We start from the raw sequence: 18,056 nt of genomic DNA, 5'->3' as shown, positions 1-18,056 counted from the left end.
ATGCTTTTTCTGCATCAATTAATATGATTGTGTGATTTTTGTCTTTCAATTTGTTTATATGATGTTTCACTTTTATTAATTTGCAGATATTGTATTATCCTTGCTTCCCCAGAATAATTCCCACTTAGTCATGGTGTATGATCTTTCTAATGTAATGCTGGATCTCATTTACTAGGATTTTAGCATCTATGTTCATCAGAGATATTGGCCTGTAATTCTCTTTCTTTATAGTGTCCCTATCTGGTTTTGGGATTAGGGTAATGCTGGCTTCATAGAAAGAGCTTGGAAGTGTTCCTTCCTCTTGAATTTTTTGGAATAGTCTGAGGAGGATAGGTTTTAGTTCTTCTTTGAATGTTTGGTAAAACTCCCCTGTGAAGCCGTCTGTCCCAGGGCTTTTGTTTGCTGGAAGTTTTTTGATTACTGCTTCAATTTCCTCCATAGTTATCAGCCTATTCAGATTTTTTTTTTTTCTTGATTGAGTTTTGGAAAGTCATATTTTTCTAGGAATATCTCCATTTCTCCTAGGTTGACTAGTTTGTTGTAATGAGAAAATATTTTTTATTGACTTTGTCATTCCCACTAGCTCTTCAACCTGTGGATGAAAAGGGGCCACATACTAAACTTGACAAGCTCAGGGGAGGACTGCATAGCAGCCTTACAAACTCAGAGACCAAAAGTAACCACCGAGGATGGCCTGAAATAAAAACTGTTTAACTAAAAGCAGTTCATAGCTGGTAGTTATGTCCTAGGCCAGTATTGTTACCCTAGAAGGCCAATCTTCACCTTAACTGAGCCTATTTGTTGTCTCTTTGCATCTAGGATACCATACCTGATAACATGCCTTCAGAATTACAAAGTAATTTCCTTCCTTACCCACCCACTTCCTCAAAGCACAACACAAGGGCTGAAATTACAAACCCCCTCATTGTTATTGTTATACTGTAAATTATTGACTGTAACTATACTATATCCATCTATGTAAAAAAAAATTATGTATCTATCATTTTACTTTTTATCCAATCCCAGAGGTACCCCTACTCTTATTTTGCTTTCTCCTGCCTCCCTAATCTATCACCAATGGATTTCATGTAAACCATTTATGCCTCATCTTTGGGTTGCAATCTACATGTATAAAAGGCTAATACGCTAAGTGTCCCTCTACCATCAGACAGGTTGCTATGACGAGCACTGACCACAAGGAGGCAGATGATCAACTCTGGAGTTGCCGAGCTGCAGTGACTTGGCAGCAGCAGTTCTCGGGTGACATACCCTGAAACCAGAAAGGAGGAAGCCCGATTCCTTGTGGAGCCACATGATTCTACCTTCAGCCATGGGTTATGTTGTTGCTGGGGCACTGTCGGCCCTGAATCTGGTTTGTTTCACACTTGAGTTTGCATTCCACACCCTGTACAAAAGCAACTTTTAAGAGTGCCCTCTCACACTCCAGGACCCCTCAGAGGATGTCAGAGAGCTGGTTTCGGCCTAATCCCCACATGCCAGGCCAAGGAACCCCACCTGCCTAGGGACCCCGCTCACTCTGCAGACACCCTTTGAGCCATGGTGCCACCCCAGGTATGGCCAGCTAGGGAGGGACCATAAGAGGTTGGCTCCAGGGTGTGTCCAGCCTGTCTCACCCAGTCCCGCCCTGCCACCTTCTAATTAATTTCCTTTCAATGTGCAAGAATCCTTGCACCGGGTCACTGGTGTATAAAATAAGATTCAAAACTGCCATTTTCCAGAGCATTTTCTCAAACTGCTGAGATTTTGCTTCCCAGCAATTGTTCAGTTTGGCTCAAATGAACTCATAAAAATTATTACAGGTTTGGATGTTTCTTACATTGACAAACTCAACCTGATAAAGCTTGGTGGAAGAGAAGGGAGTTTTATTATTTTTCACATTTTAACATTATCCCTCATTTTATATATTGTGTTATTATAGTCTTTTCCATTAACTTCTAAAGTCTGGTAATCAAGAAACCACATCTTCCATAGTCCCTTCCTGGGTATGGAATTCTGTGCTGAACTTCAGATTCTTTGGAAGAAACTCTGATATGTGCCCCAATTCTCTCTTCATAATCTCTCTAATTAGTGGGGAAAATTTTATTGCAAAACAACAACAAACTAGAACATCGACACACGACTTTCCCCCCTTCTACCCACTTTACAAATATTACCACTATCAGAGATTTCCACCTAAAATTTTTCTCTAGCATAGATATGAATACTGACCACAATTAAATGCATTGTCTGTTAGACCTTGTGCTTTAATTTATGAATTAAATTCATAGTTAGGGGAACAAACCCTAAACAGTTCAGTTTCCTTAATTCTGTAGTTATTCCTCTTTTCCTCCCAGCCTCATTAACAAGGATCGCCATCAGAACAGAAGTTAACATGTCCTGAATGGAAACAAAAGATTTTACTAAAAAAAAAGACAATATTTGAGCCTTAGTCAGTTTGGCTCAGTGGATAGAGTGTTGGCCTGTGGACTCAAGGGTCCCAGGTTCGATTCCAGTCAAGGGCATGTACCTCGGTTGCGGGCACATCCCCAGTGGAGGGTGTGCAGAAGGCAGCTGATTGATGTTTCTCTCTCATCGATGTTTCTAGTTCTCTATCCCTCTCCCTTCCTCTCTGTAAAAAATCAATAAAATATATTTTTAAAAAAATAAAAAAAGACAATATTTGAGTTAAGTTTTAAAGGACAACTCAGATTTCACAAATGGCAAAGAAGGTGAGAAATAACATTCTAATTAGGGAGGAAAGCAGATACATGACATCTAACTACTTAGTACTTGAAAACAATGATGTCTATATATTGAAATAAAGTTATCTCTAAGGCATTCCTGAGTGACAAAAAACTGGGGGAAAAACAATTTATAGTGTGATTACCTTAATACAAAAATAAACAAAAAATATATATTGCTTTCTGTGTTTTTGTTTGTTTGTTTTTTGTTTGTTTTTTCAATATTTGTATTGATTTCAAGAGTAAGAGAGAAGGAGAGAGAGATGGAAACATCAATGATGAGAGAGAATCATTGATTGGCTGCCTCCTGCATGCCTCACATTGGGGATCGAGCCCACAACCTGGGCATGTGCCTGACTGGGAATTGAACCTTGTCCTCCTGGTTCATAGGTCAATGCTCAACTACTGAGCCATGCCTGCTGGGCTGTTTTTGTTTTTTTCAATCCTTGCCTGAGTGATGAGGAAAATAAGAAATTTTTGGAGGGAGAACAGCAGCCTGACTCTGTACCTAGTTAATTAGTATCCCTAATGCACATTCCTGTTAGCCTATAGCAGCGGTTCTCAACCTGTGGGTCGGAACCCCTTGGCGGTCCAACAACCCTTTCACAGGGGTCGCCTAAGACCATCCTGCATATTAAATATTTACATTATGATTCATAACAGTAGCAACATTACAGTTATGAAGTAGCAACGGAAATAATTTTATGGCTGGTTCACAACATGAGGAACTGTATTTAAAGGGCCAGAAGGTTGAGAACCACTGGCCTATAGTCTAGTCACTGCCCCTTCCTTAATTATCTTAAGGTCTTGCAAGACCTGTTTACCTAAATACTCACATTTTACAGAGGCCATAAACCATGAACCATAAACAACCCCCAAAGGGGGTTATCAGTGCTGATGCCAGGCCAGACCTTTGGGTGTGGTCTCACAGCCTCTATCCCAACACACAGGCTTTTTGCAAAGCCCCCAAAAGTCCAGAAGTCTGACCCTTATCCGGGGGACAAAGAAACCAAAGGGAATAAAGAGAAAGTTTCCTTCATATTGGTTTGCTCAGGATTTGGGAACAGGCTCCCCTGAGTCATGGTACTAGTACATTTGGAAATAAATGGCTTTTCCCTGTATTGCCAAGTACTCCTGTGTGTGTATATTTTCTGGTCGCCTGGTAAATTCTGTAACATGAGGACATGCATAGAGAGAGAGTAAGGGGGAGAGAGAAAAAGAAACATGGATGTGAGAGAGAAACATCTGTTGTCTTCTGTACATGTCCCAACCGGGGATCAAACCCAAAACCCAGGTATGTGTCCTGACCAGGAATCGAACTGGCTACCTTTTTGGTGGACAGGACAATGCTCAACCAACTGAGCCACTCTAGCTAGGCTATATATTTCTATGCATATGTATATGTATATGTATATGTATATGTATATGTATATGTATCTTAGTATATGTATACATATAAACAAATGCTTGTGAATTGATCTGAAAGAATCTCAGAAAAGGAATATGAAACAAGGTGGCACCAAATAGTGGTTTTGCTTTATCTAATGGTTTGAATATATACAATGTGATAGTGTAGAATTGTGTGTATGTGTGTTTATTATTTGGAATATTAAAAACAACTTGCAGAGAAGAAAGAATATAAATATTTAGTAGAAGAAAAGAGCATAGATGAAAAGATTAAGAGATGTCAGGGATGTAGAGAAAATGTTTTTGTATGATTAAGGCTCTCTGAACAAATAAATCTGGAATCTAGGTTAAACACAGTTTGGAAGTGAAAAGATGACTGGATTGAGATTTATTCTCCCTTGGAAGTGTTGGGGATAGTGAGAATAGCACTAGGTGTTAGACCAGTGGGGTCAGACCTAACCGGGTTCATCAGACTAGGTACTTGAGCCTAGTTAGGAAAGAATTCAGAGCCAAGACTCAAACTATAAAAGAACACTTATTTGGAAAATCACTGAGGTTTAAGTAAGTCATAGAAGAAATGGTCTTAGGTAACAAATTGCAGAGGTAAAGGAAGGGCCCTTGGAGTTTAGAAGTAAAAGAGGCAAAGGTGACATACCTGGGGGAGGAGGAGTGGCGGGGGGGGGCGGGGGGGGGGGGGGGAGCAATCTAGGACCTGTGTCCTAAGGGTATTAAGGGTGACATTTTAGGGAATGTCCCAGGGGGACTATCTCAATAGAATATGCAGTAGCTTTCCAGGTGTGTCCTTTCAGGATTGTGGTCTCCACAGATTGGTTGGTTGGCCCCCGGGCAAGGTGTCAGCCTTGATTATGACGTTGCATGTCTAGTTTTGTTGCTTTTATAGGCCTGGAACTGAAATAGAACTGAGGCCTAGATGTTATCTCTAGAGAGGTAAGGTCACCCTGGGCACAAGGTCCCACCCTACAAGTGTCCTTTGCTTTCTGTCCTGGTGACCTTCTGTACCTGGCCCATTGTCCTTGCTCTGTTCATGTCTGTCTAACTATCTACCACAGAAGTATGTGTTTACATTGTAAAGAGGAATAAAATCTGGAATTTAAGAAATTTTCCTGGGTTTGCAAAGTTGTAGGCAACTTTACATCCCAAAGGAAAAGAATATTAAAATCCTTTCTTTTATTTCTCCTTTATAACATGTTTAAGGAGATTAAGTTTATCTTTCTTTCTCAAGACCAGAAGAGGGAAAGAGGTAAATAAACTCCCAAATTCATACTTTGTGGTTCCTCTCCTCTAGTGCAAAAATGCTTGCAGGTTTGTCCATCTGGATCTTATCACATTGCTTGAGAAGGAGCAAGGCAAGGCAAAAGAACAAAGGGGAACTGGTAAGGTTATCACTGTAGGTAATAATATCTCTGATTTCTAGTCTAAAAAATTCATGTTTATGTTCAGATAATATGAATATAGATATTAAAAACATACCACTTCACCAATATTTGACTTCATTGAAACTAATAGTACTTTTCTGCTGTCCATATGAGAAACATCCAAACCTGCAGAGAATTTTTATGAGTTTATTTGAGCCAAACTGACAACAATTATCAGGAAGCAAAATCTCAATGGATTGAGAAAATGCTCTGGAAGATAGTAGTTTTACCACTTATGTTATAGTATATCAGAATTCAAGGGGAAGCCCTTGCCAGTTTGGCTCAGTGGATAGAGCATAGCCTGTGGATCAAAAGGGTTCCAGGTTCAATTCCAGTCAGGAGCACATAGCTTGGTTGCAGGATCCCCCCAGTGAAACAGGAATTTTAGGGGGACATAGGCAGGTTCAGGGAACTTTTAGAATTGGGGTCCATGGAAAAAACAGGGCTACAGACTGGGAGAAGGTATGTTTTCATAGACAAGGGAGCAGCAACAGATGCATCTCCATAACACAAGGAAGCCAAGTGCAGCTACATTTCCATACAACAGGGGAACTGGAAGTAGCCAGAAGAGGTCTATATTTACAAAATAAAGGAGGAAGAAAACCCAGAAGGAATGGAAGGACTATGAGGAAGGAGGGCCTCAGGAATCACTATAGTAACCAATTTGAAAAGGAATATTGACCAATCAGAGGGGATATCAGGACACAGGAACTGCAGCCTTTGTAAACCATGGAAACAGGAACTCTGTGGGACCTTTTCCTCCTCCCCACGTGTGAGTCCATTCTGTGGGACTCTTTCCCTCTCCCCATGTGGGAGTCTGTAGTTGTTCCTCAATAAATATCCATCTTTGCTATACCACCCTCTGTCCATGGATTCATTCTTCAACTCTGGCAAACAAAGAATCCCGGTTCTAGTCCAAAAATTCCATTTCACCAGGCCTGGGCACTGGTCGGGGTTTTTGCAAGAGGCAACATTGATGTGTTTTTCTCACATCGATGTTTCTCTCTGTCTTTCCCTCTCTCTTCCACTCTCCCCCAAAATTATGGAAAAATATCTTCAGATGAGGATTAACAGAAACAAAACAAAACAAGAATAGAAGGGGAAGACATAAAGAGGTTACATAAAATTCATTAGTGATAGATTAGGGAAGATAGAGAAATCTATGTGATTGGATAAAGAGTAAAACAAATAGACACATCTTTTACATAGGTGGGTATAGGATAGTTAACATTTGACAACATAATATTGAGATGCTCTGTGGTCTCAAGGTCTGGTAGGAGATTGTGCCCTGAAAGGTCTGGAAAACGGATTATTGTAGATGCAACAAGACAATGGACAAGTTCAATTAAGTTAAAGATTGACATTTGTCAATAAAAATACCAGGCTGTGACATGACTACCTACCATGACTCACTTTTAGCTAGAAAGTTTTAATTTAAGATCATTCTATGTGGTTACTTAGGTCTCTGAGTTTTTAAGGCTCTCCATGCAGGCTTCACCTGAGTTTGTCAGGTTAGCATGTGGCCCCTTCTTTGTCTACACTTCTTCCTTTTGGTCATAAATCAATCCAAGGGATGCATTGATGACCACCTTTTAGTTGGAAAATGCAGTTCCATGGTGCTAGGAAGACTCATTTCTAGGAAGTCTTACTGTCAACATTTGTATTGCTGGATGATGGACCACTGTAGATGACACAAGACTGTAACCTTGAATGAAAGTCAAGGCGGAATGTTTTTCAAAAGTGGAAAGCAAACCAAACCAAGATGGCGGCATAGGTAAACACCGGAGTTTGCTGCCTTGAACAACCACTTCAAAAATACAACTAAAAGACGGAATGGACATCATCCAGAACCACAGGAAGGCTGGCTGAGTGGAAGTTCTACAACTAGGAGGAACCGAGAATCAGAGGAGGCGCAGTGTTGAAGTAAAATACTAAGGTGCAGAGTGCATGCGGCTCGGGCTGGTGGCTGAGGGCGTGGTTTACTGTTTCAATCCGGAGGGAGCCTCAGACTCTGAGCTCCAGATCCGGGCGAGTCTCTAGGGACCCAGACTCAAACGGGAGAAGCAGGACTGTCTGGCTACGGTCCCTCCGAGGTTTGCAGCGGTTGCTGGGACAGAGAGGCAAAGTCCCTGGGGACGGACTGAGAGCAGCCATAACTGCTCCCTCCTCCGCCCTGTTGATCCCGTGGGACCCGCCCCGCCCAAGCCCTGCACAGAGGCATTTGCCGGATAGCCTCAGGCAAAGGCTAGATTAGCACCTCCCTAGAGGACACAAGTTCTTCCACTGCAAACACAGCTGATTATCACAGCCAGTCGGCCTGGAGGTCAAATCCCTCTAGTATTAACTATAACAATCAAGGCTTAACTACAACAAGACTGCGCACAAAGACCACTAGGGGGTGTACCAAGAAAGCGTAAAAAATGCGGAGACAAAGAAACAGGACAAAACTATCAAGGGAGGATATTGAGTTCAGAACCACACTTTTGAGGTCTCTCAAGAGGCTTCTAGAGTCTGTCGATAAACTTGATGAGATGTACAGGAAATCTAATGAGACCCTCGATGGTGTGATAAAGAACCAACTAGAAATTAAGCATACACTGACTGAAATAAAGAATATTATACAGACTCCCAACAGCAGACCAGAGGAGCGCAAGAATCAAGTCAAAGATTTGAAATGCGAAGAAGCGAGAAACACCCAACCGGAAAAGCAAAATGAAAAAAGAACCCAAAAATACGAAGATAGTGTAAGGAGCCTCTGGGACAGCTTCAAACGTACCAACATCAGAATTATAGGGGTACCAGAAGATGAGAGAGAGCAAGATATTGAAAACATATTTGAAGAAATAATGACAGAAAAATTCCCCCACCTGGTGAAAGAAATAGACTTACAGGTCCAGGAAGCGCAGAGAACCCCAAACAAAAGGAATCCAAAGAGGACCACACCAAGACACATCATCATTAAAATGCCAAGAGCAAAAGACAAAGAGAGAATCTTAAAAGCAGCAAGAGAAAGAAAGTCAGTTACCTACAAGGGAATACCCATACGACTGTCAGCTGATTTCTCAACAGAAACTTTGCAGGCCAGAAGAGAGTGGCAAGAAATATTCAAAGTGCTGAATAGCAAGAACCTACAACCAAGATTACTTTATCCAGCAAAGCTATCATTCAGAAGTGAAGGTCAGATAAAGAGCTTCACAGATAAGGAAAAGCTAAAGGAGTTCATCACCACTAAACCAGTATTATACGAAATGCTGAACAGTATCCTTTAAGAAGAGGAAGAAGAAGAAAAAGGTAAAGATACAAATTATGAACAACAAACATGCATCTATCAACAAGTGAATCTAAGAATCAAGTGAATAAATAACCTGATGTACAGAATCAACTAGTGATTATAATGAATCAGGGACATAGAAAGGGAATGGACTGACTATTCTTGGGGGGAAAAGGGGTGTGGGAGATGCGGGAAGAGACTGGACAAAAATCGTGCACCTATGGATGAGGACAGTGGGTGGGGAGTGAGGGTGGAGGGTGGGGTGGGAGCTGGAAGGAGGGGAGTTATGGGGGGGAAAAAAGAGGAACAAATGTAATAATCTGAACAATAAAGATTTAATAAAAAAAAAAGCTAGCAATGAGGACATAATAAATTGTGAAAAGAAAAAAAAAAGTGGAAAGCAAGTAAATGGGGGTCAGTCAGGTCTTATGGGGCTTCATTTATAAAAACACTGGATTATTTCTAACCTATAAGCTATCATGATTCAGGTTTTGCTGGCTGTCCCACTTTTCTACATTTTGCATCTAGTATAACATTTGCTTATAATTTGAAGTCATATTGAGACAGAAAAAAGTTAGGTAGACAGGGGTCGGACTATTGCAGAAGACCAAAGAAAAACCAAGCAACGCTTTTAGAGAAAAGGAGTTACACTGTTTAATACACTGGTTGACTCAGCAGAATAACTTCCAAAATCTGAGTAAAGTAACATGCAGGGGGCTTCTCTTTTATATTTTTCTGGGGTCTTTGTCCCACAAATATGAAATATGTTTCCAGTCCTTTTTGCGGGCTTTGCAAGAAGGCCCCCAGGTGATGGGGGTCTCCAGGCCATATCTGATTAAGCATAGGGATTCCAGTAAACACCCAGGGGTCTGCACATGCAGACTTGTTTGGAAAGGTCAAGGAATAATTAGGGGGCACCACCTTTGACACTCCCCTAGGATTCCTCTAAGTCAGAATTCCAATAAAGAGTGTGCCTTCTACACACTTCCCTTTTATGTCCTCCTTACAAACTTTCCAACCAAGTCTTGTGTGCTCCCCAACAACTTTATTCATACTACGCATCTATCCTAATATGCAAATGGACCGAATTGCGGGACAACCGGTCACTATGACACGCACTGACTGCCAGAGATCAGTGTACTCCCACAGGGGGAGCGCTGCTCAGCCAGAAGCTGGGCTCATGGCTGGTGAGTGCAGTGGCAGTGGTAGGATCCTCTCCCGCCTCTGTGGCAGCGCCAAGGATCCCTCGGGGAACATCCCTGGAGGGGTCCCGGACTGCAAGAGGGCACAGGCTGGGCTGAGGGGACTCTCCCCCACCCCCCAGTGCTGCATGAATGTCGTGCACCAGGCCTCTAGTATGTATATAAAAGGCTAGTATGCTAAGTGTTCGTCCGACAGGTTGCTATGACGTGCACTGACCACCAGGGGGCAGATGCTCAACGCAGGAGCTGCTGAGCTGCAGTGATTTGATGGTGGTGGTTCTCAGGTGACCCACCCCAAAACCAGAGAGGAGGGAACTGATTCCTTGTGGGGCCACACGATTCAACCTTTGGCCCTGGGTTATGTTGTTGCTGGGGCACTATTGGCTCCAAATCTGGTTTGCTGCACACTTGAGTTTGCGTTCCACACGCTGTACTACAGCAACTTTTCAGAATGCCCACTCGCACTCTGGGACCCCTTGGGGATGTCAGAGAGCTGGTTTTGGCCTGATCCCTGCAGTTAGCCCCATTAGGATGAGGTCAACAATACACACAATAAGCAAGTGAAACCTTCAGAATGCCAAATATCATTAATTTCTAAAACTAAAGCAGGATGGTAGAGTGGTGAGTAGTTTGTTTTAAATATGATGGCCAAGAGAGTCTTTTTTAAAAAAGTATATTTTTATTGATTTTTGAGAGGAAGGGAGAGGGAGAGAGAGATTGAAACATCAATGATGAGAGAGAATCATTGATCAGCTGCCTCCTGCAAACCCCCTTACTGGAGATCGAGCCTGCAACCCATGTATGTGCCCTTGACTGGAATCAAATCAGGGACCCTTCAGTCCATAGGCCGATGCTCTATCCACTGAACCAAACCAGGTAGGCAACAGAGTCCTTTTTCAGGAGGTAGCATTTGAACTGATATCTGAGTCAGATAAGTGAGTGGGCTGTGGAGGCTAAAAAAAATATTAATACCTTTTTCTTTCCACTTTCTAAGTTCTCCTACTTGGGTTAATAATCAAATTAACAGGAGAAAACAAAAATTTGAATACATATGCATGAACAATTCACATAAGAATGAAAAATTCCAATATTGCATATTTTGAGGGCTAAAAATATATTAATACTTTTCCTCCCTCCTTCTAAGTTCAGGCTGGGCTGATAACCAAATTAACAGAGACAGTGTAACATGGCAAAAATCAAAGTTTAATATATGGGCATGGAAAATTCACATAGACATTATACATCCATGGAAATTCCAAAGACAGTGAGGCAACATTGGGTATATAAGAAATTTTGGACAAAGGAAAGTGGGGGGAAACATGGTATTGGATTTCAGAAGTGGGAATGTGTGATATATGGGTAGTTGAGGAAGAGCTAAAAAGCCATACTAGGTGACATGGCAGGAAAATCCTTGACATGTTACTAAAAAACAATGGGACACAGTGGTTATCTAGCTAACAGTCATCTGCCTGAAGCCCTCTTGTTTACCATGCTTAATTCAAATTAGGCTAAGGCAACATCTTAAGATTTTTTTTTTCCTAAAGCAGGTTTCTGTCTGAATCGCTTGGGCAGAAAAGAAAAGATGATCAAAGGTTTTGCAGTCTATTTTGCTTCTTTTTTTAAGAAAAATATTTTTATTGGTTTCAGAGAGGAAGAGAGAGAGAGATAGGAACATCAATGATGAGAGAGAATAAAATCATTGATCTGCTGCCTCATGCGTGCCCCACAATGAGGATCGAACCTACAATCTAGGCATGTGCCCTGACCGGGAATCGAACAGTGACCTCCTGGTTCATTGTTGGGGTCCAACCCCAACATGTCCAGGGGTCCCCAAAGATGTGGACGGAGTCAGCGATGAAGGAATGACACGGAGACAGCGTTCAGTTGATCAGCAGCCTAGCCAGGATCTCTAGCCAGGAACTCTAGCCAAGTTCTGGTCAGGATCTCCAGCGAAGTTCTGTGCAGGATCTCCAGGCAGGTTTGGTCACCAGGTTCTGTGTCTAGGTTCTTCAGCCAGGTTCTGTGGCCATGTTCTCTTACTAGGTACTCCATCCCGCTTCTCCAGGTTCTGCTGTCATGTTCTCTCTAGGTTCTCCAGCCAAGTTCTGTAGCCAGGTTCTGTCCAGGATCTTTTGCCATGTTCTCTCCCTAGGTTCTGTCTCTAGGTTCTGTCCTCTGTTGTCTTGTTACATCTGTATTTATACCAGTTGATTTTAATCCTATCAATTTCTATTCTAACGGTTAGGGCATTTCTTATCTCCATTCCAGGGAGTAAAGATTATGTAGCTCAAGGATGATTGTTTGTAGTTAAAGTGATTAACTACCCGCCTTAGTTAAGGAGTTTTACTGATTTATTCCCTTCCTTAGTTCTGTTAATCCCTAACTCCAGGGAAAAATCCCCACCTAGGGAAACAACCTTTCTCGGAGAGGTGACCTTGGTTAAAACACATAGCTCCAAGAAGGGGAGCAAACATATTAAGAACAGTATGCCATATACGCCAGATCCCTTGAAACATATGCTGTGCAGATGTTTCTTCCCTGCAGTGACTATGTCAAGCAGCAAGGATGGACCAACCCCCAGGCAGTTCATAGGTTGACGACTGAGTCACACCAGGTGGGTGTATTTTGTTTCTTAATAAACAGCTTAAAATCAATATCCTCAAAACCAAAAGGCAGCTTCAAGTGGCAGAATTTTGGTACCTTTGATGTCAGGTGATGCCCAGGAAGGTCAGGGGAGATCTCAAACCAATACAGGTTCTTGTCACAGAAAAACCTTCTGACGACTCACTATTGCCTAGCCTGCCTCTCTTCTCTGGTCAGCAGAACTGCCTTATTTGATAAACTATTCTACATTGGGATTGCCAAGGGCTATGTCCTTAAAGTCAGGTCTGCTGGAGAATACCTGTTCAATAGTTGCAACACAGGAATGCAAGATGTTTTGGTTCTCAGGGGCCACTTCCAGAGTTAAGGTAGCCATGGTTAGTGTTTTCATACTTTTAGTGTGAGCTTAGGGGAATCTAAGAGAAGGGCCTGGTATTTAGTAAGTCTTCTTCCCATTAGCCAATGATGGTTTTTTTGTGTGCCTCAAGGACAATTTGAACCTGATGTGGAGTTTGGACTTCTGAAGACTGGCCTAAGGTCACCTTAGTGACTTCTTCCATTAGCAAGGCAGTGGCTGCTCCTGCTAGTAGACATACTAGCCATTTAGTTGCCACAGAGTCTAATTGTTTTTGAGAAGTAAGACACTGACCTAGATATGTTGCCTAGCTTTTGGGTTAAAACTCCTAAGAAAATCCTTTGTTTTTCTGAAACATATAGAATAAACAGCTTTTCTAGGTCAGGGAGACTCAAGGCTGGGACCTTGATTAGGGGCAATTTGTGGGCCTTGAAGACTCAGTTTAATCCCTGGTTCTATTCTAATTGTTCAGAATCAGGTCCTTTGTCACATAAAGGGGATTAGTTATCAGCTCAGACCCAGGGATTCAGATTTGACAGAAATCTGTCATTTTTAAAAAGGTTTTTTATTGTATTCTTTTGTTTTTGTCTGGGGGGTCTGCAAGATTTAGAATAGCCTTTTGTTTGTGTGTGAGAGAGGGGTCTTTGGGTTAGGTGGTAGCCTAAATATTTGACCAATGAGAAGGAAATCTGAGCCTTATTGAGAGACTTTTGGTACTTTTTCCACCCAGAAAATTAAGGATTGATAGTGTTGTCGTCAGAGTTCTATTTGATGGGACTACAGATCAAAATGTCATCAATATATTGAATTATGGTTTTATGCAGTAGCTCTAGTTCCAGGAGACTGTTTACAAGTACTTATACAATAATATGAGGACAGTCTCAGAACCCTGAAGAATGGATGGTCCAAGTATATTGAGCTGATACATGAGTGTCAGGATCCATCCCTTCAAAGGCAAACAGAAGCTGACTGACTATCTGGATGAAGTGGGATGCAAAAACATGCATCCTTGAGATCTAGCACCGTAAACCATTTGGCATCATGGGGAACTTGAGATAAGAGAATGTATGTCTTGGGTACAATGGAGTAAGTGGGAATCAAAGCCTCCTTAATGTCTTTTTTTAAAAATATATATTTTATTGATTTTTTACAGAGAGGAAGGGAGAGGGATAGAGAGTCAGAAACATCGATGAGAGAGAAACATCGATCAGCTGCCTCTTGCACATTCTCTACTGGGGATGTGCCCTCAACCAAGGTACATGCCCTTGACTGGAATCGAACCTGGGACCCTTGAGTCCGCAGGCCGATGCTCTATCCACTGAGCCAAACCAGTTAGGGCTCAAAGCCTCCTTAATGCCTTGTAAATTTAGAAGCATACAATACTCTCTATCTTAGTGTTGTTGTTTTTTTCCAGGCAGAATAGGAGTATTTCAAGGGGATTGACAAGGAACTTGTGAGTGAAGGGTTTTAGTCCCCTATGGGCCTCTGGTCTCAGAGTGTATTGTCATTTATTGGGATATCTAGACATTTTTTTTAGTTTAATTTGTACAGTGGGTACCTGGATACCTCTCCCAGGTATTCCCTTGTCCCTGATTATTAGATTGATAGCTGACTGTATATGGGCTGGGATAAAGTCAAATGGAGGGTTGGCTGAGTCTTGGTTAGAGACTAAGATAACTATGGAGTGGCCATCCCACTGGGTTAAACTAAGAAGTTGAATATTAGTAGCTAGGGCCATCACTAAATCCCAATAGAGGGAGAAGGACATTCTGATATTACCAGAAATTATTGAGAAACTAAGCAATCTTGAAGGCATCTGCTGAGAAGTAGGGTAAAATATTTTCTTTTAGGCTGCCCCTGTAATGGTACAAGCCAAGGTTGTCAAGGATGGCACGTGTCTTATTAAGATTGAGTAGGTGGTTCCTGTGTCAATTTAAAACATTAACATGTTTTACCTGTTATATCAAGAGTCACCCAGGTTTCTTCCATAGTCACCAAATGTTTTTCATGTGAAGGCACCAGGAATAGACATAGCATATCTTATATGAATATCTTTTCTCTGGGTCTTAGTATAGAACTGTTAAGGCTTATATGTAAGGGATTTCTGTCCATTTTTCCTGACATTTGCAGAAACAATCTAATTGAAGGATATTATTATAATTTAAGGTCCCATTTTCAGGCCATCTTTCCTTGTTTCTAATTCATATTGGGCCATGCCATATTGTAGAAGAAATTGAGATGTATGTGTTCGTTTGTTTGTTTTAAGCCATCTAATTTGATGTCCTTTCATTGGCTAGAAGGTAGCCTACAGACTTTCTCATAAATCCTGGAGAAAGAAAACAGGTGTGCTAGTGGGGGCTAGGTATCCCAACCAGTCCTCTCATGGGGCCAGGGGTCCTCAAACTTTTTAAACAGGGGGCCAGTTCACTGTCCCTCAGACCGTTGGAGGGCCGGACTATAGTTAAAAAAAAACTATGAACAAATTCCTATGCACACAGTGGCGGCAAAAACACCCGGCGGGCGGGATAAATGTTTTCGGCGGGCCGCATGTGGCCCTCGGGCCGTAGTTTGAGGACCCCTACTTAGGCTATGGACTGAGAATCAGCCCACACATTGAGGACGGGCTAAGAGAGTCTGAACTTAGGGGGTAGGAACTTTCTCCCACAGAATGTCTGGCCTATTTCAGGCATCCCCAGGGTTGTCCAGTGAAGTTTGTCCTACCATTGGCCAATAGCTTTTCACTTGGTGGGATTTGTTTCTTGCCTAGGCACGGGAAAGCCAATAGGGGATGGGAGACTATAAGAGGAAGCAGATTTGTGATATCCCAGGTGCTGCCCCGTCTTTTGAGGCTGATAAATGCCATGGCCAATTATTAAGTATGGGATGTGGGGGGAAGGCCACAATAGTCATGAGACCATATAATAGTAAGAGTTTCAATTGGCACTCAGACCAGGTAAAACTGAAGTGCCTGGAGATTCCAAAGAAGTGTGGATGTCTGGTCCCAAGAAAAAAGGAGAGAAATCTAATAAAAGGTATGCTTATGAAAGGCAGAGGATAAACGAGACAAATCCATGTGGTCAATCTTACAGCAACTGCACTCAGGAAACTTACTCTTCCTAGGTTGGGTCTAAGGCTCTTGGTTGTATAGGAGGGGGACTCTAGAGGAAATATGGGGGGGAGGGAGGGAGAGAGAGAGAGAGAGAGAGAGAGACCTAGTCAGGAGGGGAGGAGAGAAACAAGACATGGGTCCCGCTATAATAAAGGAGACCCTCCTGACTGGCTCCTCAAAAGTGGATGACAGGCAATATTCGTGGAGGCCAAGGGAGTCCTCAACTCAATCCACATCCTTGTCATAGTGCAAGAAGGAATTCAAGAGCATGACAGAAAGATTTTGCAAAGCACATATATTTATTAAAGTGATAGGATGCACTCGAGAAATGAGAGCTTGTGACCTCAGAGAATGAGACAACTCTATGGGGTCTTGTGGAAAGTTTTATTAAATATGAGCAAGATGAGGGATAACATGGTCTCCTGCATCTGATGCTGGTGGGGTGACTGCCAATGTGGCTTGTTTTTGTCTCTCCTCTTCAGATAGTGATTCCCTTTTTGTTTTCCCAATTATAGGAAATAAAGGATGGGGAAGTGTGCGAACAGGTGGTCAGTGATGTTCTTATCTGTGATGTTCCAGCCAAGTTTGACAAGGGGAGGGGTAAAGTTTGAGACTTTTTTTTCTGTTCTAACTTTCCTGCCTCACCTTAAGTATATATGACATTTTTGAACAAAGGAAAAAATGTAAGGGAATGAAGTCTTAGATTTCATAAATTAGAATGGGCAATTTACAAGTAGTTGAGGAGAGCAGAATATACATGGCAGAAAAATTCTTGCTATGCAACTTAGAAACAATGGGACACAGGGGATATCTAGCTAAGAGGCTTGAAGTCATCTTGTTCAGGTGAAGATTCTTAAGGTTATTAAGCCATAACTTTCTTCCTACAGCAGGTTTCTCTGTATCAATCTCTTAGGTAGGAATGGGGGAGGGGTCAAAGGTCAAATGCAGCTGATGAGATCATGGGCACCTTAGTCAAGTTGGCCATGCAAGTGACTAATCAGCTAGTGGTGCCATGGCAAACCAGAAACCTCTGAAGGACTCTGAAGAGAAGCTTGACATGAGAAGAAGACAAAGCCTTCAACCTGTCAACACCTTGAAGATGCAGCTGTGATACTCATATTTGTGAAGCTGAAGTTAGATAAAAGTTAAAGACAATATTGTAAACTTGGAAATTGCACATTTGCTGATTGTTTGCCATCAGTTGTTTTAAAAAAAAGGCATACACTGTATTTGTGCCAAAATTCAGTGGTTTATATTTTTATTGACAAGTTGTCTCTAATTGAAAGCAGGTAAAATTAATAGTTTTTGAACATATTAAAAAAGTGCTTGTCCATTTTTTTTCTAAAAAAAATACAAAAAATTGACCAGTCTTACCATAAGTTTCTCAATTTTATTATTCTTTATATGTAATTAAATTATGACTTATTGATTCTATTTTATTAATGTCTGTTCTTATTATGTAATTATTTTCATTATTTCATTATGTCTAAACTTAATGCAGAATCTCAACTGGAATCACCTCAGAAAAGCATTAAAGAATTTCTTTAAACCCTTTGACTCTTCCAAAATAAAAATTTTGGAAGCTTTGCATCACATAAAAGTAATGTTGGAAAGCCATGTACTTAAATTCTTGGATATACATATCCTGTATGATAAAAAGCACAGTATGCAAATTTTCCCCTCAACTGGGAGTTGTCCAGGAGTTCAACTAGGGGTTGGGGCCAGCCGGGGGAAGGGAGGGAGGCCCTGGCTGGCAGCCTCTAGGCATTCTACCAGTGCAAGAATTTTGTGCACAGGGCCTCTTGTATAGAGATGAAATTATCCTGGATGAAAGGAGATTGTTTCATAAACATTTGTTTTCCTTAAACATCCATGAGTACCACATTTAGTGATGTTTTGTATTTCTTTTAGATTTTTAGATCACTGCCAGGGTC

Source organism: Myotis yumanensis, unplaced genomic scaffold (genome assembly GCF_028538775.1).
Source record: "Myotis yumanensis isolate MYYU_CA2020_CCGP unplaced genomic scaffold, mMyoYum1.0.hap1 SCAF_1, whole genome shotgun sequence".
In the NCBI taxonomy this organism is placed as follows: domain Eukaryota; kingdom Metazoa; phylum Chordata; class Mammalia; order Chiroptera; family Vespertilionidae; genus Myotis; species Myotis yumanensis.
Note: the sequence above shows the minus strand (reverse complement) of the source record.